The sequence below is a fragment of the Chionomys nivalis genome, chromosome 11, assembly GCF_950005125.1.
Source record: "Chionomys nivalis chromosome 11, mChiNiv1.1, whole genome shotgun sequence".
Classification (NCBI taxonomy): Eukaryota; Metazoa; Chordata; class Mammalia; order Rodentia; family Cricetidae; genus Chionomys; species Chionomys nivalis.
The window spans coordinates 32,706,288-32,730,338 of NC_080096.1; the positions used below are offsets into that span (position 1 = coordinate 32,706,288).

The 24,051-nt window shown below is 48.7% G+C and overlaps 1 protein-coding gene across 6 annotated transcripts in view; it reads right to left on the reverse strand.

Annotated features, from left to right (window-relative positions):
• Eri3 (ERI1 exoribonuclease family member 3) overlaps nucleotides 1-24,051 on the reverse strand; it is a 135,554-nt gene that overhangs the window by 3,072 nt on the left and 108,431 nt on the right. The gene's annotated exons all lie outside the window — the stretch shown is intronic.

The following is a 24,051-nucleotide window of genomic DNA, read 5'->3' on the forward strand; positions in this document are numbered from 1 at the left end:
ATGCTTCCACTTTCCAGCAGCCAGTCACCTCTAAGTCCACGTCCTGTAATTCTGTTTAAACAGTCTAGCCTGTCCCTCAGATCCACTCTCTTGTAGCCCCCCCCTTTTTTTACATAAATCTTATGTTCTTCCCTCTTTAAATTCCTTTATACTTCCTGTCTTTTTTTTTTTTTTTTTGAGATAGGGTCTCACAATGTAGCACTGGGTGGCCTGGAACTCAAGAGATCTGTTTCTGCCTCTCAGTGCTTGGGAGTGAGGTGTGCACTAGCATGCCCGATTAAAGTCTTCAGATACATACACATGTATTTTAACGGTGTGCATGCCTCATAGGACAACTTATGGGAGCTGGTTCTCTCCTTCTGAGTGGGCCTTAAGAGATCAAACTCAGGTCAGATGGTGACAGGCATCTCTCTCACCCTGCACGTTCCCCTTTTCCTTGAATAGTTTCCGGGGCTTAACCTAGGGCTGTGTACATGCAAGGCAAGCACTCTACCACAGGAACTCAAACTTTCTGTAGTGAGGATAACCCTGACTGTGAACTCTGGGTCCTCTTGAGTGCTATAGTTACAGGTATGTGTCATCACACCTAGCTCTCAGCTTCTCTTTTTACTTTTTGACACAGGGCCTCATTAAGTCACCAAGGGAGGCTTGAATTCACTCAGTAGCCTGGCAGTTCTTGAACCACAATCTTCCTGCTTCCGTTTCACTGTAGCTGGGACTACAGGCCAGTGTGACAAGGCCTGGCAAATCTTTAATGTAACTCAAAGTCTTGGCAAAAACTGATCCCTATTGAGCTGGACGGTGGTAGCGCACACCTTTAATCTCAGCACACAGGAGGCAAAGGCAGGTGGATCTCTGTGAGTTCGAGGCCAGCCTGGTCTACAAGAGCTGTTCCAGGGCAGGCTCTAAAGCTACAGAGACACCCTGTCTCAAACCCCCCATTCAAAAAAAACAAAAACAAAAACAAAAAAAACAAAACAAACAACCTGATCCCTACTGCTTTCTGGCCTCACCCCTGTAAACTGCCCCCAGATTTCTACACTACAACCTCAAGGACCAGCAACTATTTCTGGAAATGTCAAAGCAAGGTGTCATACAAACCCAGTACAGTCTGGAATGTCCACAAGTGCTTTGTTTTTCTAGCCCAGGCTCCTCCACTAGGGGTGGTAACAGTCAGCACCACAGTTAACACTGAACAAGGTGCAACCTCCTGCATCTTTGCCTAGCTCTTTTTGTTTTTTTGTTTTGTTTTGTTTTTTGTTTTCCAAGACAGGGTTTCTCTGTAGTTTTGGAGCCTATCCTGGAACAGCTCTTGTAGACCAGGCTGGCCTCGAACTCATAAGAGATTCGCCTGCCTCTGCCTCCTGAGTGCTGAGCTTAAAGGCGTGTGCCACCACCGCCCAGATTTGCCTAGCTTCCTTATGTGGTATGCGGCATGCTAGTGAGCAGATGACCCAATGGTGATTGTGTATGGCTCAGATGGCAGACTGGCTGGTACACATGATGTCCTTCACTATGTAGACTCACTTATGGTCCTATTTATGGCAGATCCTGAGGTCTAATTGTGGTGACTGATTTACTATTACGGAGACCCAAAGGGATGAGGAAAAACTGCCCCAGGTCACCATCCAAGTTGGCAGTTACAAACTGCAAGGCCAGGGTTCTCCCCCCAACTTGTAAAGTTTGTTGTTGTTCCTTGTATATAGGGGTGTATTCAGAGGATAACTTGTGGGGTCATTTCTCTCTTTGCACCATGTGCGCTCCTGGGGATAGGGAAGGGAGAGATAGACCTGAAGCTCTGAGACCATTTGGGGTAGCTGGCAGCTCTGCCTTTTCAGCACCTCTTGCAGAGCTAATCAGGCCAGTTCAAGGGTGCCATGACATGGGATGATAGGGCACTGATGTGTCCATAATGGAGGCCTTTAAGCATAGGTCTTTACTTTTAAGCTCTAGAAAGCTAGCGACATCAGCTTGAGAACTTTTTTTAAAAAGGAAATTCATTCTTAGAGTTAGAAATATTTTTATATTGACAAGACTAGAATGGGAGAGTAACAGCTATACAAATCCTTGGAAGGGTGGGTAGGGGAAACACCTAGCAAGGAAGGCTAAGTCTATTAGATGTCCCCAGAGTCATTAGAGCTGCTTGGTAAAGCAGCTGCTACTGAGATGGCACTGCGTGCTTGTTGGTTACACTGGCGTGGGAACTCACGAGTAGAGGACAGGAAATTGGAACAGGCCAGAAAGTCCACTAAGGGTTTCATTCATGTGCCCACTTCGTCCAGCGAGTGCCAATCCATTCTGTGTGCTACACGTACATGGGCCATGCTGAGTCTGAGGATATCCAAGATTAGCATCCTGGACTTGCAGAGCTCAAAACAAGCCCCATAAAAGGTGTAATGCTATGAACAAAGGAAGCATAGAAAAGCTACCTGCTTCTTTCTGATGCTCAGGAGTGGATTCCTGGTAGAACAAAGGTTGGAGGGAGCTGGTCTAGGACATTAGGATTAAGGTGAAGAGTCAATACAGATACAACTGGAAGTGATCTGTGGAGTGTCAACATGGGTCTCATCAAGTGAATGGGGTGGCTGAGGCAGTGACAAGACACGACGGGAGCTGGTCAAATCCGCGGTGACCTACTAGAGGTGACCCTGAGGAACCCAAATACCAACTTGAGTTCAAGAATCTGTGGAGGCACAAATACATTTAAGGAGCAGAATGACAAGACCAGACCCGGGTTTCAGAGCTGTCATTCTAAGATGTGAGAACAGGACTAAGGCAGAATCATCAGTGAGGAGACTAAAGTACAGCTCACGCCTGAGGCCAACCCAGAAACTAGGCCTGGAATGGTGGAGGGTTGCTGACAGTGTGGGGAAAGGACTGGAGACAAGGGAGTTTTTAATAAATAAAATTTTGGGCCAGTGAGATGACTCAGTGGTAACTGAGCAAGCCTGACTACCTGAGTTTGAGGCCTGGAACTCGTGGAGGAGGAGGAACCTGCCTTCGCCCAGCTGTCTTCTCACTTCCATCTTCCTGTGTGCGAATGTGTGCGCACACAGATAGAATTCCTGCTTCCAAGAGATAAGCGATTATGGGAAGACTGGGAGAGAAACGAGTACAGGATTTCAGTGCCACTCACTGTGCAAGTAATCTCAGAGAAGGTGCAATTTGGGGACAATAATGAGTTTAGGTTTGGATGAAGTAAGTAGTAGGAATCTTTGTGGGCCATTTAAAATTATAAAGAATTTTATTAGGATTTCAAGGCTTAGTGTCTGGTTTGATAAGCATTTCTCTATCCCACTGTTAAAAAGCAAAGGGCTGGCTAGGCAGTGTGGCGCACACCTTTGATCCTAGCACTTGGGAGACAGAGGCAAGTGGATCTCTGTGAGTTCAAGGCCAGCCTGGTCTAGAATGAGTTCTAGAACAGGCGCCAAAGCTACAAAGAAACCCTGTCTTGAAAAATCAAAACAAACAAACAAACAAACAAAAAACCAAAAAGGGCCGGGCGGTGGTGGCGCACGCCTTTAATCCCAGCACTCGGGAGGCAGAGGCAGGCGGATCTCTGTGAGTTCGAGACCAGCCTGGTCTACAAGAGCTAGTTCCAGGACAGGCTCCAAAGCCACAGAGAAACCCTGTCTCGAAAAAACAAAAAAACAAAAAAAAAAAACAAAACAAAAAACCAAAAAGGGCTGAGGAGATGCCTCAGTTGATCATACTGGCTACCGACATAAAAGCCAGGCATGCCAGTATATGCCTGCAATTCCAACAAGAGAGACAGTGATGGAGGGGCCTTGGGGCTTGCTGGCCAGCCAGTCTAGCTGAATTGGTAAAGTTCAGAGTTTCGTGAGAGATCTTCTCTCAAACAGTAAGGTGGAGAATGATTGATGCACCTAGTATCAAGCTCACACTTCTATACCCCCCCAAAAAAGGCACCCATATTTTCAGCTCTATTTTATTTTATTACTATCATTATTAATTGTTTTTTTAAGATTTATTTTTATTTTATGTGTATGGATATTTTGCCTTCATGTATGTCTGTGTAGCACATGCATGCAGTGCCTGTGGAGGCCAGAGGATTCCCCTGGAACTGGCGTTACAGTTATGGGTGCTGGGAACTGAACCCAGGACCTTTGGAAGAGCAGCCAGGGCTTTTAATAGTTGAGCCATCTCTCCAGTCCATTATCTGTTTGTTTGGTTTTTTTTTTTTTTTTGAACAGGGTCTCACTATGTAGACCAGGCTAGCCTTGTTCTTACAGAGAGCCACCCGTGTCTACCTCCTGAGTGCTGGGATTAAAGGCTGCGTCATCACCCCCGCTTTAGCTATATTTTCTGTTTAGCTGTTTAATCTGTCTGGAATTTCCGTGTGTGGTAGGCAATAGCTCCAACTTTATTCTTTTCCTGATGTAGAACACATTGCCCTATCAACAAGGACTAAACTGTCCTCTCTTTTTGTGCCCTTCTAAAATGACCACTCTATCCTATCTGCATAGTATTGGAACCAGTAAAGAGAATAAACATAAATTGACCAAAGGGTAAATCAAACTGGGGAATCAGGGTGGGAAACCGCTGACATTATTAATGAGCTAAGAGGTAGTGTGGTCAAAGGAGCATGCAGACAGATACCAAGGCCACCACTGTAGCCTCAGCCTCCTGTCTTCACCTCGTCTGCTGAGGGATGGGGCCTGAGCCTGTGCAGCAGAGGTCAGCAAAGCCTAGGCACAGGGATGGGCAGGGGAAGGAACCCGCAAGGAATAGGACCTGTGCGTGACAAGAGACCACAAGAAGACTCATGCCAACCAACACCTACCTGGACATCCAGCAGCAATAATGTTCTGAGCAAAAGCACTGTGGGTAACCCCAGGTCAATATCAAAGGACTGCCAGACTAATGTCCCAGCTCGACATGGGACATGCACTGAACACTACTTGTCTTCTCAAGCTGAAATCTGACTGCTCCTCTACATGTTGAGACGGGGTTTCTCTATGTAGTCTTAGCTGTCCTGGTACTCTCTATGTAGACCAGGCTGGCCTTGAACTCACAGAGACCCTTCTGCCTTGGCTCCTGAGTGCTGAGACTAAAGGTGTGCGCCACCATGCCTGTCTGCTCTACATTTTTATTCACTAGGTTTGGCAATTCTATGATGGGGCCAGCAGAGCATTCAGTGCCCTAAGTGCTCTGACGGCCAAGGTAGTGAATTTAGAATTTAAACAGTAGAGAACCCTATCTAGTCTCAGAATTTGAATCTGGTCCAAAATCAGCTACTTAATAACTAAACTTAAACAAGCTCCCAAATTTTAACTTTTCTGTGTTTTTGGTTTCTTGTCTAAAATGGGAAGAATAATTATAGCAACTACTTCTCTCAAAAGATTATTTTTATCTTTTAAGATGCAATGAATTATCTGTGAAGTGTTCACAATAGTGTCTGTGTTAGTTATTAGTTATTCTAATTCCTAATATTGTTAATTTAAAGATGAATATCCTGACACTCATTCTATATCCCTTGGACCAGCTTGGCCTACAGTCTCCTGGGCCCCGCCCTATTCATGGCCATCTTGGCCAGCACGACACTCTTCCAGACATACATTCACTCTCCTCCACTCAGCACTCTTACAGCTTCCAAGCCTCCCCTAGACAGGGTCCTTATGGCCTCGACTCTAAAGTGACCCCTTCTTTCAGCCCCTCCCTGTATCACCCTCCACCCCACAGAGGTGCCACAGGGCTGATGGTGAAGGATGATGGTGGCTCCACAATAAGGGGAAAAGGCAATTTCATCTTGATTAGCAGGCGATTTCTCTCTCTGTAATAAGCGTGCTCCAAATAATTAGCGTGTTTTACGTAATAATGAAATTACAGAAATGCAGTCCACTTATTCAAACAACTCACCATTACCATATTTTTAAATATTAGACTTAATTAGAGTTTATCACTTCAGAGAAGTATGCGGACCGAAGATGTTTTTAAAAAAATCCTCATAAAGTGTTTATTAAGCGCTGGTAAAGCTAGGATAATGATGTGTTTGGAAATTAAGGCAATCAAACACTTACCGCCGCTCCTGGAGGCCGGGCATGGAAATGAGGCCATTACACGCCCATTACCCGCCAGCTCACAGCCACTGGGGGTGGGGGGAGAATGTGCCTGGCCGAGAGGGCATGGTGCCCGGAAATGCCTCTGCCAACCTCCCAGAGATGCCTGACCAGTAAGCGCAGATCAGCTACTGCCACTTACACTGAGTTTGGTTGTCACAAGCCCAACTCAGACTTGGCCAAGCAAATGACTGGATTGATCCCAAATGCCAAAGAAGACAACTATGATCTGACCAACTCTGATCCAGATTCCCAGGCCTGGCAGGACATATCAACTCATTCAAACCCAAACAGAATGGGGACGGAAGCCAGGTCAAGCAGCCAGACAGGTCAGTGGGAGGAGGAGGAGCTGGATCCCATTTGAAGGCTGTGGTCTCAGTGAGAAAGCGGCAGGTCTAGACCAAGGGATCACTTCCAAGTGTAGGCCACACAGGAAGGGGTCACTAGAGGTGGGAGAAAGCTGGTGAACTGGGTTTGTATCTAAAGAAGACCTGAAACCAGAGCCTGGGTTGGGGAAAGCAAGTGCAAGAATGGTAGAGTAGGGCTGTAGGCTTCAGACCCCATTTGTCCCGGTGAGTGACTAATTCCAGAATTTACAGTGCTGGGTTTTTGTTCTGTGGCCATTTATATCTGAGGGGGAAATGAAGAGGCAGCACGGACGCCACATCCTTCTGTGTTATTGCTTGTCTGCCATTTGCAAATCATTATTAATTGTGGGCCCTGCCGGCAGGCCGGGCGGGGGCCTGGCTGGGTACATCCACATAGCTCTTCATCAAGGACCCCAGCCGCTGCCCCAGAGAGCCAATTACCCCGCCCTGATTGGGATCAGATAAAGAGGGAATTTTTACAAATTAGGGAATAAATAGAATTTCCACACAGGGCGCGGGCAGGACCTGAGAGGCTATAATGAAAAACCATCCGTCACCATCAGCATGGCCTGGGCATTGAGCCCCGGTACTCCCTCCCTGTGGGCCCTCCCTGATGTTCAGGGACCTGAGCAGGCGGGTCTGAGAACACCCTAGCCCTTCTAGGTCCTGGAAACAGGAGAGAATCCCCTGGAGGATAAGTGTGTGATGAGGTGGTAGGATGGGGGTGGAGATATCCAGGCCCTGGCTCAGGCACTGTCCTGGTCTCTGCTTGTCTACCCTCAGGGTCTCAGAAAGGAGTCCTGCAGCTCTAAGAAAGACTGAAGTTGGGAACCACAGGGCCAACAATACTTCTGTGTCCCTATAGCCATGGCAGCCCTAAGGCAGAGCCCCAGTCCAGCCCCCCGGATCACTCAGTCTGGGCTCCCATTAGTGCTCCTCCCCTTGGATCATTAAATATGTATATCTTATTACACGCCTTGTTAGAGTATCGAGCTCTATTGACTGATGATAAATCCTGAGCCTCGTCCTGGCCGTAAATTTATCTGGAGATGATGAAGACTCAATAATCTAGTCAGGCAGATAATATCATCGGGCCTTAAAAAAGATCATTACATTATATGTCAGAATTAAAAGTGAAATACGCTGTAGTAACAGGGTGCTGCTCTAGCCATTACAACAGATGCCCGCCTCCCCCGGCCCATTCCCAGCCCAGGTGGAGGGGCTGGACGGCCGGGGGGACTGCTACAGCTGGACGTGGCAAAGCTGAGGTCTGAAGGAAAGAGTTGGCTGTCCAGAACACTGGGCAGACCTAGCGTTCACAGAAAAGACCCTACTTCTCAGGGCTGCACGTGGATCGGTCTTTTGGGCCCTTCAACAGCTCTACCGGGAAGATGTCAGCATTTCGTCACTCCAGGAGTAGCCTTGAAGACCCAGGACAGATTTTTTTTCCAAATGGAGGCACTGATATACTGAGTAGTTAGGTGACTTGCATGGCCCTAGACACTCGGACATGTGTCAAAGGCCTAGCTGGAACCTTCCTGTGAGTCAGCGCTGTCAGTCCATCTCTGGCCACCTCCTTAGAAGTCTGCTGTCCAGCTTCCATCCTGACCTGAGAAACTGTCATGTCAGACTCTCCATTCATCGAACTTAGTACATTTCTCTGTTGTACGTTTTTACTACCCATTTCTATAGTAGCAAACTTAACTTTTGAACCATCCCACTCTCCCCTCTGGCCTGTGCATCACTGTACCATGCTGGCAGAGGCCATTGCTCCTTAATGTGGCAGGACGGATACTATAGGACTGGAGTTAATTTTAGTGATCCTATGATCCTTGCCAGTCACTAGGTTGAGGCAGGCAAGTGTTTTCTTCTGAGACACAGAGCTGAGTTTATTGCAAGGCCTGCAATGAGAATTGCACACTTTATGAAGAGAAGCATGAAGGAAGAAGATCTTTGAATTCTGTTGGATGTTTTCATCTCTGCACACACTGTCTGGGATTGGAGAAGCCACCATTCAACCTAGAGGGGAGTCAGCTATGAAGACTGTGCTGAACATAGAACAAAACTGGACACATTTCTGGGTCTCTGAGGACAATCCCGGGAGGCCGGATTCCCTTCGTTCCATGATAAATCCCCCTTTTTACTGAGTCTGTTTGAAAACAGATAACCCATGACCTATCTTTTTCTTGCAGCTGAAAGCACACAGCCATAGTTAATCTTCACTGTCAACTTGACTGGATCTGGAATCACCTAGAAGATACACGTCTGCGCATAGGGTGATTCCAGAGAAGTTTAACTGAGAAGGGAAGACCCACCTTGAATGTGGACAGCACACCCCATGGGCTGGGGTTCCCTACTGCATAAACAGGGACAGGAAGCAAGCCAGCTGAGCACTAGCCCTCACCCCTGCCTCCCGACTACAGGGGCAGCGAGACCAGCTACCTCCGGATCTTGCTACCATGCCTTCCCAGCCATGACGTATTGTGTCCTCAAAGTGTGAGCCAAAATAAAGGTTTCTTTCCTGCCGCGTATAGTGGCACTTGAGAGGCTGAGACAGGAGGACTGCTGTGGTTTCAAGGCCAGTCCGATATACTGTCTCTCAAAGCACTAAAGGAAGCAAACAAACTGGATTTTGGCAGCTCTTTTACCAGAGCAATGAGAAAAGTAATTAATACACTAACTGATCTGAAGTATAAAGGCAGGAAGACAATGGCAGAGTAATGCACTCTGTGCATGGAGGAGATAAGGCAGAAGATACTGCTCCTTTAGGCTGGTACCTTATGTGCTCCTGAAACACTAATCACATTGTTTCTTGCTGTATCCTAGGACATAGGGGATGCTACCAAAAAAGGCTACAGGATTCTAGCTTTGGTGAAACTTTGTGGAAATAGAAGGCAAGAAAGTAAAAGTTAACTGAAAGAGTTTGCAGTGTCAGCTGACTAGAAGCTCCGGGGCTCCATAATCTACGGAGACTCAGGTCTCCTCCTCCATTTTGCTCTACTATCCCAGACAGGAGCTCTATCACACTGTGTTCCAGACGGGAGAAGGAACAGAGAAAAGACAAGAACAACACACTTCCCTGAACCGTTTCCCTGTAAGTGTCATTCCTAGACGGGAGAAGGAACAGAGAAAAGACAAGAACAGCACACTTCCCTGAACCGTTTCCCTGTAAGTGTCATTCCGTGAGTTCCCTCCAACCACATTTTTATTTTACTGGCAGAGCTCAGAGACATGACCATGTCCAGATGAATCAAAAACTAAAAAAGCAGATTTTAGCCAGGCTTGGTGGCACAGTTCTTGGGAGACTGAACCTACAAAGTAGGGTCTCATCTCAGACAGACAGTCTGACAGAGTCAAACATGAGTACGTGTTGATGTCCGAGTTTCAGAAGGTTCCAGCTGGTCTGAGGATGAAGGAGAGGATTAATTCCACGTGTGTCCCAGGTACTTTCTGACCTAGCAACATAATGGAAATCTACCTTTACAACTTGGACATGGTCCATCATGTCAGACTTCTTCTTGTCAATATCCTCATCTCTGACCCCCTTTCCTTCAGCTCTCCTGGCCTGGAAGAACCCTAGCTGCTTCTCTAGGCCTACATGTTGGCTGTGTACAAATGAAGAAAACCACAACCTTACAGACTAGATCACCATGAGATCCTCATCAGTCCCTGTGGTGCACAAACTGCCAGGCGACCCCAAGACTCCTGCCTAGTGTGATCACTTTCCTTTAGGCCTCAGGTCAACAAGTTCCTGCCCTCCTCACAAATCTCAATCTACCAGTCTAGTACCCCAGCTTTCATGCCCAAATGGGCAGATACTTGATCTATTTGTGTCTGTCACAAGAGGGACCAAACCTGCTATCCCTTCTGAAGCTGATTTGTTCACCTCACCTGAGATCTGGAGTCTAAGTCAGCATGCACACTTTCCAGAGGCCTAGACTTGAGTGCCCTTACCCTTGGATACAGCCCTAGTACTCTCCAGTCCTGACTCTTTCACCCAAGCTCCCATCTGGGAGCCAGCCTCCATTTAATGGCCCATCCCAGTTGGCTGGTACCAAACTCTGGTTCCTTTCAGAGGCAGACTGCAGACTCCTGAAGCTTGAGGTCTCCTTTCCTTGTCTCCCACCTTACAACTGTGCTATCTATCTATCTATCTATCTATCTATCTATCTATCTATCTATCTATCTATTTATTTATATTTAACCAAAGCTGTCTTCTCTAGTAACCAGGGTAGCAGGGATGGGGTTTCTTAATGAGTTAAATTTTTATTTTATTATTTTTATGTGTTTTCGTCTATATGTCTATGTACCACTCATGTGCCTGCTGCCCGCAGAAGCCAGAAGAGGGCATTGGATCCCCTGAACCTGCAGTTACAGGTGGGTGTGCACTGTCACATGGGTTCTAGGAATTGAATCTAGGTCTTCTTTACGTGCTGAGCCATCTCTCCAGCTCCTTATGTGATGGAGGAAGGTCATTGGCTAATAAAGAAACTGCCTTGGCCCATTTGATTGGCCAGCCTTTAGGTGGGTGGAGTAAACAGAACAGAATGCTGGGAGGAAGAGGAAGTGAGCTCAGATGCAGGGCAGCTCCTCTCAGAGCCAGACGCCATGAAGCAAGCCGCCAGGTCAGACATGCTGAATCTTTCCTGGTAAGACTGATGCTACACAGATTATTAGAGATGGGTTGATCGGGATATGAGAATTAGCCAGTAAGGGCTAGAGCTAATGGGCCAAGCAGTGTTTAAAAGAATACAGTTTGTGTGTCGTTATTTTGGGGCATAAGCTAGCCAGGCGACCAGGAGCTGGGGCGGCAGGAACACAGCCCGCAGCCCCCACAACACTTATGTTTGACTCACACTCAGTCTCTGGCTGTGACTTTGGTGACATTACCTCTTCTTTCTATGTCATCCTACTGGCTCCTGTGAGCACTTGTTCTTCCAAACACTCCTCAGATGTGCTGCTGTAAGTTGTCACTGATCCTCTTCTCTTTCTCTCTCCTTAAGCAGAATTATCTACTCTATCCACCCTTGGGGCTTGAGTTGTCCATTTTCCAATAGTCTCTAGGTCTACATTCTCACTACCATCTTTCACTGAGGTAAAAGCAACACTGCTGTCATTCTTTCTACAATGGTGTATTTTTAAGCCATGACTCTAGTAGCTCTACTCTATCTTCAACCCCTTCAGCAGAATAGGGAAATAATGGAGACCATGGTCAAACTAAAACAGGGCTTTAGTTAACAGTACAGGGCCAGTGCTATTGCTAATGCTGACAGCTGTACTATGGTTAAAGGTGCTAACAGTTAGGTAAGTGAAATACAGATGCTTGCCTGCAAGGAACCTGGGGATGTAGTGCAGTAGTGTTTGCCTACCATACATGAGGATCTGGGTTCAATCTACAGCACGGAATGAATCAGTTATGGTGGCGTGCATCTAAAATCCCAATACACATGAGGTGGAGAAAGATCAGAATTAAAAACTTCTTTGGTTGCATAGAGAGTCCAGGCCAGCCAGGCTACTTAGTGAGATCGTATCTCTAAAAAACAACCAACCAACCAACTAACCAAACAACCGAAAATAATTAGAAATGAAGGTCAGAGTCAGGTGTGCCGGCACACACACCTTTAATCCTAGTACTTGGGAGGCAGAGGCGCCTGGATCTCTGTGAGTTCAAGGCCAACCTGGTCTACAGAGCAAGTTCTAGGGCAGCCATGGTTCTCTAGAGTGAACTGTCTCAACCAATTCATCCCAAACAAAACAAAACAAAACAAGAATGAAGGTCAGGCATGCTGGTGTGTAGCTGTAACCCCAGCATTTGGGAAGTCATAAATTCAAGGGATGGACTATCTGAAACCTTGAAAACAACTACCACTTCCTCAGATGGGTATTGTCTCCCCCTGCTGTTCCTAGGAGAGAGAGCATCGAAACCCTTTACAAAGTTTTGGGGGTCTGGTCCTATTTACCTCATCTCTTTCTTGTGTGGTATAGCCCCTTTCACAAGCTCTGCTTCATCTAGAAATCAGCTTCTCTGGCACACTTCTCATTCCCTGGGACTCAGCCCTGCTCATTTCCCTGACGTCTATGTAAGGGCCTTTTCTTTGTGTTCCTACAATACCTGGATGGATCCCTTAGGACTGCTTCTGTCACCTCCTGCTAGATAATACACCATTTAAGGGGTTACTTCCAGAGGCCCCTCAACAAGATGGGTAGAGCTGAAGGACGGACTGGAAAAGGAAGCAGGGAAGGCATAAGCCTGCAAGCACAGATGAACGTCTCTGCCTCGCATCTACCATTCAAAGCCTCTACGTACCAAGGTTCTGAGTATCAGCCATTGTCCTGCTGGCCAGTTTCTAATGTGCTGGAGGTGTCTGCCACTTCCCTGCCTCTGTTCCTTCCTAGTATCATGGTTTTCCCAAGACTATGCCAGGAGACGACCTGGAAGGACCTCATCAGCAGAGTGGGAGTGGTGGTGCTGGGGGTCCCGAGTCCTAAGCAACAATGCCCTGGAGAGCAGCTTAGCTGTGCCTAGGGACACTGAGGAGAGGGGATGGCCTCCCTAAGCCCAGTCCCACCTGGTAAATATTTTATCCTCAAGCTGCTCAGCTAATCCTTATTAATTTCAATACGCTGCCTTGCCTGGCTCGACTCCCAATGCATTATTTATCCCCTTTGTTTGTTTGTGGCTAACAGGTGGGCCCCAGCGGAGGCGCTGACTGGGGACAAGCCCACTCCATCACAGTATGGCTGTGAATTAATCATGAGGACTAATGGGAATCACCTCAGCTCCAGGCACTCCCCTAGCCACCTCTGCTTGTGCTAGCACCCAGGGGTGGGCCAGGGCCATCTCAACTCCATTTAACTCAATTCAAAACAGCACATTTTATTTATTATCCGCATGCCCTTGTCAGGCACTGTGCTATGCTTTGGGGATACAAGATGAAAAAACACAAGTTCTTGCCCTCAGGGAACTTACGGTCTAGTGGGAGAGGGAGGCATCAAACAACTTCTGAGCCAGTGACTCTTAATTATAATGGTGATTAGATGCTGTGGATAGGGAGTGTAGGGTGCTGTGGAAAAGTACATGGGGGAGAAGGGCCTCTGGCCGAGGCTAGGAGTTAAGGAAGGCTTCCCTTGAGAAAGTAAATCCAAACTGAGCATTGAAGAATGGCCGAAAGTCAATGAGGCCAAGGGGCTGGGATGTAGAGCTGGGGTTAGAAAGATCACTGAGGTGAAGTAGACGGGTGCAGGAGAGGGTCTGGAGTGTGGAGGTGAGAAAGGTCCACAGCCTCTTCGGGCAGCAGAGCTTAGTGTGGATGCCCTTCTGGCACACACCAGCCTGTATCCTGCTGGATCACCAGAGTAATCCCAAACAGGATGTTCACTACCAATATCCTGATGTCAACACATGTTCACAGTACCTGGGCCGATTTCAGCGGCTTGATTCCTGACTTAGTGCTTGTGGCCTCTGAAAGCTGTCTGTGGTACAAGACCCATTCCTCCAAAGGTTTGATGTTCTGTTGGCTGCTGCTTGTGCAACCTGGAAGCCATGGGAATCACTAAACTCCAAATGTGTGCACATCAGGGAATACAGGTGCACTTGGCCTGGTCCTTGGGAAGTAGCTTATGTGCATCTATCAGCTCCTTGACGGCTGGGGAGTCCCCACTGATGGGCTGCACGTGGCCCCTTAACCCTAAGAAGGTCCCAGACACAGATTGGAACACTGGAGACTCAGCCAAAAGTGCTTACTTTACCTCCCAGAGAGAATTACTATTGTCTCAGAGGCTCAGTGTGCTGTGGACCCAGAAGACACTGGCAAATGTTTTCTAATGGAACTGAACAAAGAGAAAGGCCAGCCATCTCCAGCAAGGGCCTTTCGCCAGACACTTCCCCAGAAGTCTTCATAGAAATCTGACTAAGTAAAGGGGCTAGCACACTTCATGGATTCACTGCAGTCTCAGTAAGCCTGAGAGCAGGGTGTCATTATCAACCCCAAGGAGGAACAAACAAAAGTTCTGATGGCAAAAAAGACTTGCCCAGGACCACTCAAACTGGAAAAGACAAGCCTCAACCTGAATGGGTTTGGCCTCTTCAACATACGACAAACACTGTCTCTGTGGATATTTCCCTAGGGATCTCTCTTGATGATCAAGGGCCCTACCTCCTGAGAACAATGCTAAAAGCCACTGGCTTATGAAGCAAACACAGCTCTGTGAATGCATGGGACTCACTGTGCACATGCTCAGGGTTTGTAATTCTATTCAAAGTGGCCACTTGGAAAATCCATATGTCTCCAGGCTCCCCGTACATCATAGTGTCAAGTCTTGGAGCAGAGGCATCCATCAGCAGCTCCGAATGCCATGCATGGTCTGTGTACCCACACTCCTGATCCCACCCTGGAGCTCCTTGGATCTCACTGCTCCGGCTTACCCTGACCTGTTTGAGGGCCCATACTAAACTTAGCCTGGTGGCTTGGCCAGCCTCCTTTGCAACCTTCAGACTCAGTCCCTGGCTCCCTGCACCCCAACCACAAATGTCTCCTTTGCTCTGCTTGGCCTATCTCTGCTCTCTCAGAGCTGGGCAGCCAGCTTGGAGGCAGCTTCGATAACTTGCTAACGTGCTGCCCATGCTGTTCTTAAAAATTTATGACTGTGCAACATGAAAAATCCAGCTGAGGAACCGTCATTAGCAGAGCTGCCTCCCTCCCCCACCAGAGCTGCCCTCGTAAATTGAGATTTATGGCCGTGGCAGGCAGGGCTGGGGCACATGCAGTGGTGAGGATGTTGTGGGGGAGACGGGGAGAGACACCAATAAGGCAGCAGTGGTGCCTGGGGCTCCCCCCTGCGGCATCTCCAGCTCACCACAGGCTGCAGTGATGACACCTCCAAAGCAGGACCGGCCAGAGGTGTCAGCAGTATGAATGCTGCTGGAATCTGCTTGACAGTTGGCTGGAAGGGGAGGGGCCCAAGCCAATCCTGGCTTTCTTGGGTGTGCAAGACCAGATCTTGAGGTTCCAGGCGCTAAAGCACAGGTTCCTTAGCAGAATTAGGGAGGATAGGGAGGTCAAATCTAGTGGTGAGCATGATCCTTGCTAGGATTACAGACTGGGGTCACCCTGAATCAGCTTCCCCATCTAAGTTCGTAGGTTGGGCTTGGGACTGTGCAACCCACCAGAGCAGCGATTCTTGGCCTCCCTAATACTGTAGCCCTTTAGAACAGTTCCTCAAGTTTTGGTGACCCCCAACCATAAAATTATTTTCAATGCTACTTCATAACTGTAGTTTTGCTACTGTTATTAATCATAATGTAAATATCTGATAAGCAAGCTATTTGATATGTGACCCTGTAAAAGGGCTGTTCAACTCCCCCAATGGGGTCATGACCCACAGGTTGAGGACCACTGCAGTAGAGAACTGAAGGGAGGTAACAGAAGGTTATGAGGGAACCTTCCGCTGTCCACTCCTTGGTAGGAATAAGAAGTACACGGAGAGACTGAAGGCAAGTGTGTGCAGAGAGCAGCCTCACTCATACAGCCTCCTCACATAGAACAGACTGGGGTCAAAAGAGTTGACCCCACTGCACCCACCCCCAACTCCACGCCCTCTGTTGGCTCTCCTCTGCTCACTCCCCTGCTCACTTAGCCCTGTCAGCCAGACCATTATGAAATTGGGGTTTCATTTACAGACTAATTAAACATTACAGCTTGTTCACAATTACAACGCGGGGATGAGGGAGTAACTAATTACGGAAGAAATGAGCTAACATTTATCTCTGCTCCCACCCTCCCTTTCTCCACTGGCCACACAATCTGGCTTCTTCTCTGTGGTCAGTACCAGCTCTGTTATTTCCTAGGAGTGAGGAACTAGAAAAGCCTGGTTACTCCCCCCCCCCCCCCCGCCCCAACTGCTGTTCTCAATTATCCTGCGGGTGGGATTTGGCTCCTAGGGCTCTGTGCGAGAGACCCTGTGGGTATGACTAAAGCATGGAGCCTTGTGGTGGCATGTGTGGCTATGACAACTGGGGTGGAGGAGACTCTGCTTTTGGGTAGCCAGGATGATAGTACTATTAGACTATGTGTCTTTATCTTACCCATGAGGGGTTAGGAGCGACTGCTTAGATGTGAATGACCATGTATATGCATAGGTGAACCTCGTTCTCACCCCCAGCCCCAGGACAGGACAGAAATAACTAAGTGGCTATAGGCGGTGCTGGGCAAAAGCTGGCATAGGACATGGCCTTAACAGCCTAGAGTCCATTTCCTGCTGGGCAGCCGCATTCACTCTCCTACCTCCTAACTGGTGTTTCTCTACTCCAGGGCTCCACTGGTCTAGGCTTGGCCTCTGTCCACATGCTCCCTCTAAGGTCCTAGGAGCCTCCTGGGGGCTTAGAGTGCCCCCTGTGGGCAGGAGTCCTGGGGCCCTGCTGGCCTGACACAGGGTTTAATATAGTAACAGTGAGTGTAAGCGTTTCCATCCTTCCTGCCTTTGGGCAGAGGAAGAAAGAAAAGAGGAGGGAGAGGAGGGAGTGGAGGGAGCCGGCTGAAGGGAGGCTTTGAGGCCTCAGAACTCACATCAAACAGCCGGATCTGGGCCTAATTGTCTGACCCCTGCCCCTGCCTTCAATCAGCTCTGCAGCTCCTGCCCGCCCCTTGCCTAACTAGCAGCCATGTTCTCCTCATTAGGACAAGTTCCCCTTGCACACATGTCCTCGGACATATCCCCAGCACTCCTAGCTCCCAACCCTGCCTGGTGGGAGGGTACAGCAGGGATCCAATTTTGGAGGGACCTCTATAACAGATATACCCTAGCTGGCCAAAGACGTCTCAGCCCCGTGCTTAGGCTACAGGGTCTAGCGTCACACGTTATGACAGACTCCCGGCTGGCTCAGTTGCTGGGTACATTCTATCCTGTGTGTGTCCTTCGTGTGCTGGTCTCACTATCGCACACACGGTCCCCATGGACAGGACCTATTTGGCTTTTATCCCCTTAGCCTAGAATGGGGAGATCAGCTTGGCAGGGGGTCAGAGACTAGGTCTGAGTCTATGTGCACAGACTGGGATCTGAAGAAACGCATCTGCCCACTGCCCATGATATAGTTAATTCAGTGAATCCAGCTGTGGCCATGGATGCAGTGTTGAGGTGGGGTGGTGCTCAACTTCTAGGTGAGATCTATAAATTCTAGCTTTCTTGTTTTCTCATTAGGCAGCCTGAGGGGAGCGACAATCTTTTGAGACTCAGTTCCCTCACAAATATTCCTGTAGCAGGGTGAAAGCTGTCTGAGGGTACCCAGCCAATGCCAAGGGCAAGAAAACCTAAGTTGTAGTCTAAAAGTGGGGGCAGGAATTTGACACACAGCAGCTCCAAGGTGAGGGGCAGGACCTCAGCTTAAAGAATGCCTTATTATTGGGGCGCGGGGTGTGTGTGTGTCGGTGGTTGGGGGGTCAGATGAGGCAAGTCATGAGGAATGGGATTGTCACCTGAGTACGATGGGCTGGATGGAGACTATGTAAGATGCTCTTAAGATTAATTCTCAGGGTGCAGGACCCATTCAGGACTTGGAGAGGGAGGGGATTGTCCGTTCTGGGCCCTGACATTGTCTCTCACCTTAAACCAGTGGTAATGACTTGCAAATATTGATGAAAACGCAAACTACAGAGATTGTGTTTTTCAGGGAGTGAAGGTGGGGAGAGGGATAAGGAGGAAAATAAACTGCAATGAAGTCCAGTTATCTCCCATCTGTAGCTGTTCCTAATCCCCTAGCCCAAAGGAATCCAATGCAGCCCCTTATCTGCCCTGTCAATCACTCAATCACCGCCTGGTGCTTGGTGGGCACCACACTCACACACACATGCTCTCACAAACACAGGCACTCCACTGACTCTTGCGCCAACATTCCCGCCCACCCCCAGCCCATTACTCTTCTGAGTAGGAGCAGCAAGCACGCACAGGTCCTGCCAGATGGATGCAATTTGCATAATATCAGCGGTGAAGGCTGCAAGATCACCAGGGGTCAGGGCGCTGACATCCCCACACAGTCTATCTGCAAGTGCTAATTTGGCCAGCATTGATCTGTCTTTCTGATTTCTTTGTCATTTACGTCTGCGATGGTCTGACAGGAGATACAGAGAGAGACAAGGGGAGGCCAAGCCAGCCTGGGGCTAAGAAGGTAGGGAACAAAGATTGTACTGTCACTGCACCATCACCCACACAGAACACAGATGTGCACATACTAGAACCTTCCTTCACCCATCAACTCACCCATCTAGCTACCCAATTTTTCTACCTGGGACTGTCATTGAAGACTACAGCCTGAATCAATGGCAAGAACCTGTTTCAACACACATATGTCCCCTAGGGGCCCCAGCGGGGGTCTTGCTCAAGGAGGAAATTGCCAGTATCCCTCACTCCCAGGGACCATCTAGCAGGAAGTGTAGACCCTGTTGGCACCTGGATAATGATCCCTTATGGCCACCCACTTTCTGGATCTTCACTTTCTCAAGGCCACAGCAGAAAGGAGATGGGCAGGGGAAAGTCTGGGGAGAGAAACTCTAGTTGTTTCCTTTTGGACAGAAGCTGGCCCTCCCAGCAGGAAAGGCGGCCAAAACCAAAACAGTAATAATGGTGGTAGCAATCAGACATGTTTGAGGACAGATGAGAAGAGGGACATCAAAATCTTCAGGGGTCTAATACCAATAATTTCATGACCCTTAGGTCATCTGGAGCCTAGATACCGGGCTTCTGCTGACTCTAGATCCCTCTAGCTCAGCCAGAAAGCTGTGAGCACTGGGCCCACATATTACCTGCAGACTCCTAGGCCACAGTCCTTACATTTTCCCTGTCCTGGGAGGGGCTCAGGGTAGGAAAAAGAACACTGTCAGGGCAGATACCGTGGTGGAAAGGGAGGCAAAGACTGCAGCTCTACTAAGCAAGAGTTCTCTGTAGAAAGGGGACATGGTCACTGCTAAGAGATGCAGAGGGATTTGAGCATTCCCAGGGGTGCAACACCCCTCCCCCATCTTAGCCTCCCCCCCTTTCCTTTCCTGTGGTAGAGCTGGGTGATCAGAAGAAACTCCCTGCTGGGCAAGAGGAGGGGCTGGTGTCCCTGTGTGCTAATCCGGGGCCTGAGGTCTTCACAGAGACCTGGGAAACTTCAAGGAGGGGAAGCCAAAGCTATACTGCAGCGGAGCTCATTAGCCAGCACCCCCTCCCCACGAGGAGGAGGGCGAGAGGCCCAGTGAGCTTGGGCGGCAGAGAAAAGGCTGTCACTGTCCTTTCTTCCTTTTGGTACAAGCATCTCCCTGAGCCTACGATTCTCCTGCAGTGACACCTCTCACGGGCACTAATGAGATCCATGCCACAGAGCTAATACATTCTGACTGGACTCTGATAGACACCCCACTCATGTGGGGGAGACCACAGGCTAGTACTTCTCCCGACAGAGGGACATCCCCCCCACCTGCCAACTCTGCTCTTGCCAAACTGCTAGGCAGCAAGCTCCTGAGAGTCCATTTGGTCTCTGGCCATGCCACCTGTGCCATGAGCCTCAGCAGCATCCCCCCCCCCCAGCAGAGAGGCTAAGATCACAGGGCAGGACCACCCAGCTGGGTATCCAGAGTTGTTGCAGCAGTCTGCGGCTGTCACAACAGCGGCTTTGACTGATGTTTGCTGTGCAGATTTCAGAAAGGAAAGAAGGAAGGGACCCAGGTTCTGCTGCAGAGAGCCCAGTATGGAGGACTCAGGCTTTGTGTGTATGTATGCGTTTATGCATGTACATGGGTGTGAGTCACTACAGATTGAACCCAGGGCCTTGTTCATACTAGACAAGCACTCTACTGAGTTGCATCCCTAGCCGAAAGGACACAGTTACTGCCTACACAAATGATATGAGGATAATCTGCATATTCCTAATATGAGGGCCTGGAAGATGGGTGAGACTCCCTGGACCAAGAGGGAGAGAGCAAACTGCAATCAGAGTAAGAACTCAAGGAGGTCAGAGGTCAGCAGGTGCAGTACCCTGGCTTCAGGGCAAAGTGGCTTCAACAGGTCTGACAGGAAGCAGTGCCGGCCTTCCTTTCTTCAGCTGTTGCTGCCCAAGCTTGTGAAGACCCATAAGGGTCACATGACTTTAAAAAAACTAGGAAAAGTGAGTGTCCAGGCTGGGCTAGGAGATAGTGGCTGAGGTGCTTTCTCTCAAGCACGAGCATCTGAGTTTGATTCCCAGAACCCAGGTTTTTTGTTTGGTTTTAAGTTAAAGTAATAACAAAGTTCAATACTAAAAAGGCGCAGGGATTGAGAAGCTGGGCTGTGTCCTTGGGTATTTATTTAATCCTAGATCCTTAGTCCAGCTGGCTGTAGGACCTTAAGCAAGTCATTCAACTGAGCTTCTGTTTCTTCATCTCTAAGAAGGGAAAGTGATGCTTACCTTCATATGATTGTTGTGGAAATTAGTTTATGTAAAACAAAAGGAACACTTTGTTGACCCTCTGAAAGAAAGTCAGACCACTCAACAGTTGTGAGGCTGTCCTGTCTTGGAGACAAGCTAACTGGGGTTCCTGACAGAGGCACACAGTCTTAGAAGTTAGCAGATCTGCATTTAACAGCTCTGCCACTATAGGCCTAGCTTGTATATCAGGCTTCCAAAACCACCTCGATCCTGCTAAAATGTCTTGCTCACAAACCTCCAACGCCTTTCTGCCCAGTGTTCTAGCATCTCTAGACCCTACCTTAGCCATTCTTGAACTTCCATCTCCTTCTGTCTCCAGTGCCAAACTCAAAATTCTACCTGAAACATCTGTGGGTACCAGGAACCATGACATCGATACCAATTCACTGTCACAATTCTTGACACACAGTAGAAGAAGGTACGCAGTTAATGACTAAAAGGAAGTTTCACCTGGTTCCTTGCCCCCATTCTCAGTACTCCCCTGGCTCTCTTTTCTTGCCTTTCTTTTGGCTTCCCTGCCCTGTGGACTCTCCTTCAGTGTTCCTCACACAAACCAGCAGACCACTCTCAAAACTCATGTCAGACCAAGTCCTTCCCTTCAGACACCTCAAGATACACATTTGACTGGCCATCCCCCCCATCCACAGTCTATCTCCCTGTCACCCCACTCCTTCAGCCAATCTGCCTCCTTGTACTGAGCACCTCCACATCATCAATGTCATATCACCATGGCACTGTGGAAGAACCAATCAGAGCCTGGAGATGGCTAGGTGGTGGGATCTGCACAATTCTTGTGCAGCCTCACCCCCCACTCAACAACATGCATACCATTCCCTACTCCAGCCTGGCAGCTCCTCATACAGTTAATTAGCACCATGTCACTGAGGACCAGCCTGAGTGGCCAGTGACAGGAGATGACCCCTGACCCCAGGGCTGGGAAGCAGTCCACATCAAACTCTTACAGCGCGACCCTTTTAGCACGCACAGTAACTCGGGGCACCGCCAGCTGAAGCTCATTAAAGCTGTCTCTTTGGTGCGAGGGCCATTAACCTCACTGCTCAAAACCCACGCCTCCCCTCCCTGCCTCTCCCAGCCCAATTAATGCCCTCTATCCTCCCTTCCTTCTAAACACCCTCACCCACACCTCAGAGCTAGCCAGGAGCTGGCAGGGCTGCCCTCTTCATTCAGATTGCAGAGACTAAATGCCAAGAAGGGCCAGTGCCCTGGCAGCTTCTGACATTGGCAAAGCGATGGAGAGGGAGCTTCCTGAGCATGTACCTTGAGATGGGTCTCACACAGGCCTTTCCCTGGGCTGCTCACTGGTCCCTCCAAGGAGGTGGCAGCCCTGCCCCTCAGTTGAGTCTCAGGGTTTTGCACAGTAAAGCCAGAGCTATTTCTGGCTTCACTGTTACTCAGAGCTGTGAGCTGCCCCACTGGGCCAGAGAGAGAAAAAAATATTCTTTAAAGACTAGGCCACCCCAGGAGTCCTAACCCAGGAGAACAGACAAGGGAGGGATCACAGAGGCTCAAGAGGCAACAAAGACTGGCAAGAGGGAGCTATACCCCTCACAGATATACCCTACTCCAGACATACAGAAGCAGGACACTTAGGTCAAGGCTGTGGAAGATGCCTACCATAGTCCTGTTGTTCTAACCAAGCAGCCATCAGACTCCACTGCTGCTGGTCCTCCTTCCTTGAATGAACGCATGCCTTCTCAATGGTCCTATCTCCTGAGCCTCTCCAGGTTCCATCCCTCTTCCACTGATTCATTTACTCACCAGCTTCTCATCCAGCCAGTTGCAAGATTTTACTGAGCAACTACTAAGAGCTAGCTCGCTCTGTGCAGCACGAACCGCTGCACTGATTCTGAATCAGAGCTCTGATCACATCATTCTTGCATCTTCCAACATCCCCTCTAAACCTTACTTCGGGGAGGGGGGGAGAGAATCAGCTTCTAACCAAGCACTCAAGGCTCTGCATCTAGCTGTTTATTAAACTAAACTTTCTATTCCAGGCTTAGGGTATTACTTGCAGATGTCTAAACTTGTCTTCTTAATACACTTTCAGGTCTTCAGGTATTCTTTGTACACACACTTTCTCTGCCTAAGTACTACTCCTTTATTTTTCTACCTAGAAAATGTATTTACCCTTCAAGGATCCCACCTCCAGTGTTTTTACCTAGTGGATTTCTTGCTGAACCCTCAAGATTCATCACAGCAAAGAACAGCAGTTACGGCAGGGTACCCCAGAGCCCCAGGCTTCTCCCCCTGCTCCCTAGGACTGATAAAGGGCATCCCAGGAATCACTACAGTATAGATGATATAGGAGCTGCCTAGGCAAATGAGAAGAACAGGGAAATCTCCCTGATGGCAATCCAGATGTTTCTGCCACACCAGTTGTACACCTTGCAGTCAAGTGTGCATTTCAGGCTCTGCCTCCTCAGGATGTTCAGCACCAACTGGGCACTGCCAGATGTGGAATGGGTAAAGAGCAAATTTGTAGCAAGTGGCTGGGACCTTCTATAATTCTGATGTCGCTAGCCCCTACCAGTGACACCTTGCCAAAAGTAATAAGGTTCTAATAAGGTCATAATGCCACCCTGGATCACCCTGGCTTCATCCCCTAGAACAACGCCTAGAGCTGGTCATCTGTGTTCCTTGGAAGCATCCGCACACATACACACAAAATAAGAGACACAGAAAGAGACTTTCTTCCGGCAGATACACATACAGGTTGGCAGTTGTTTCCATGATCAGACACACATGCTCTCAAATAAACATGGATATACTGTTGGACAGGCACATACAAGGATGGACACCTTATACTCAGTCATACAGATATACATGCAAGATGTCATACACAGACACATATTCACACCGATATACACAAGCTCACAGAGCTGCCAACTATGTGGAACTGCAGCCATTCCAGTTTCTCCCAAGCAGAAATTCCCGAGTGTTACCCCACCTGTTACCCCAAGTGGCCCCTCCCAACCCAGGCACTGCTCAGTAGAGGCTGCTGCTCCTGCGGGGGAGTCAATACCCTGTGGACGAAGTCATCGGTCAGAAGGACCTAGACTAATTAAAAGCTGGTGAGGTTTAAATAATTCATCTCCTTAACTCCCATTGATCGTCCAGTTTAGTGGCCACAGACTTGAAACAATAT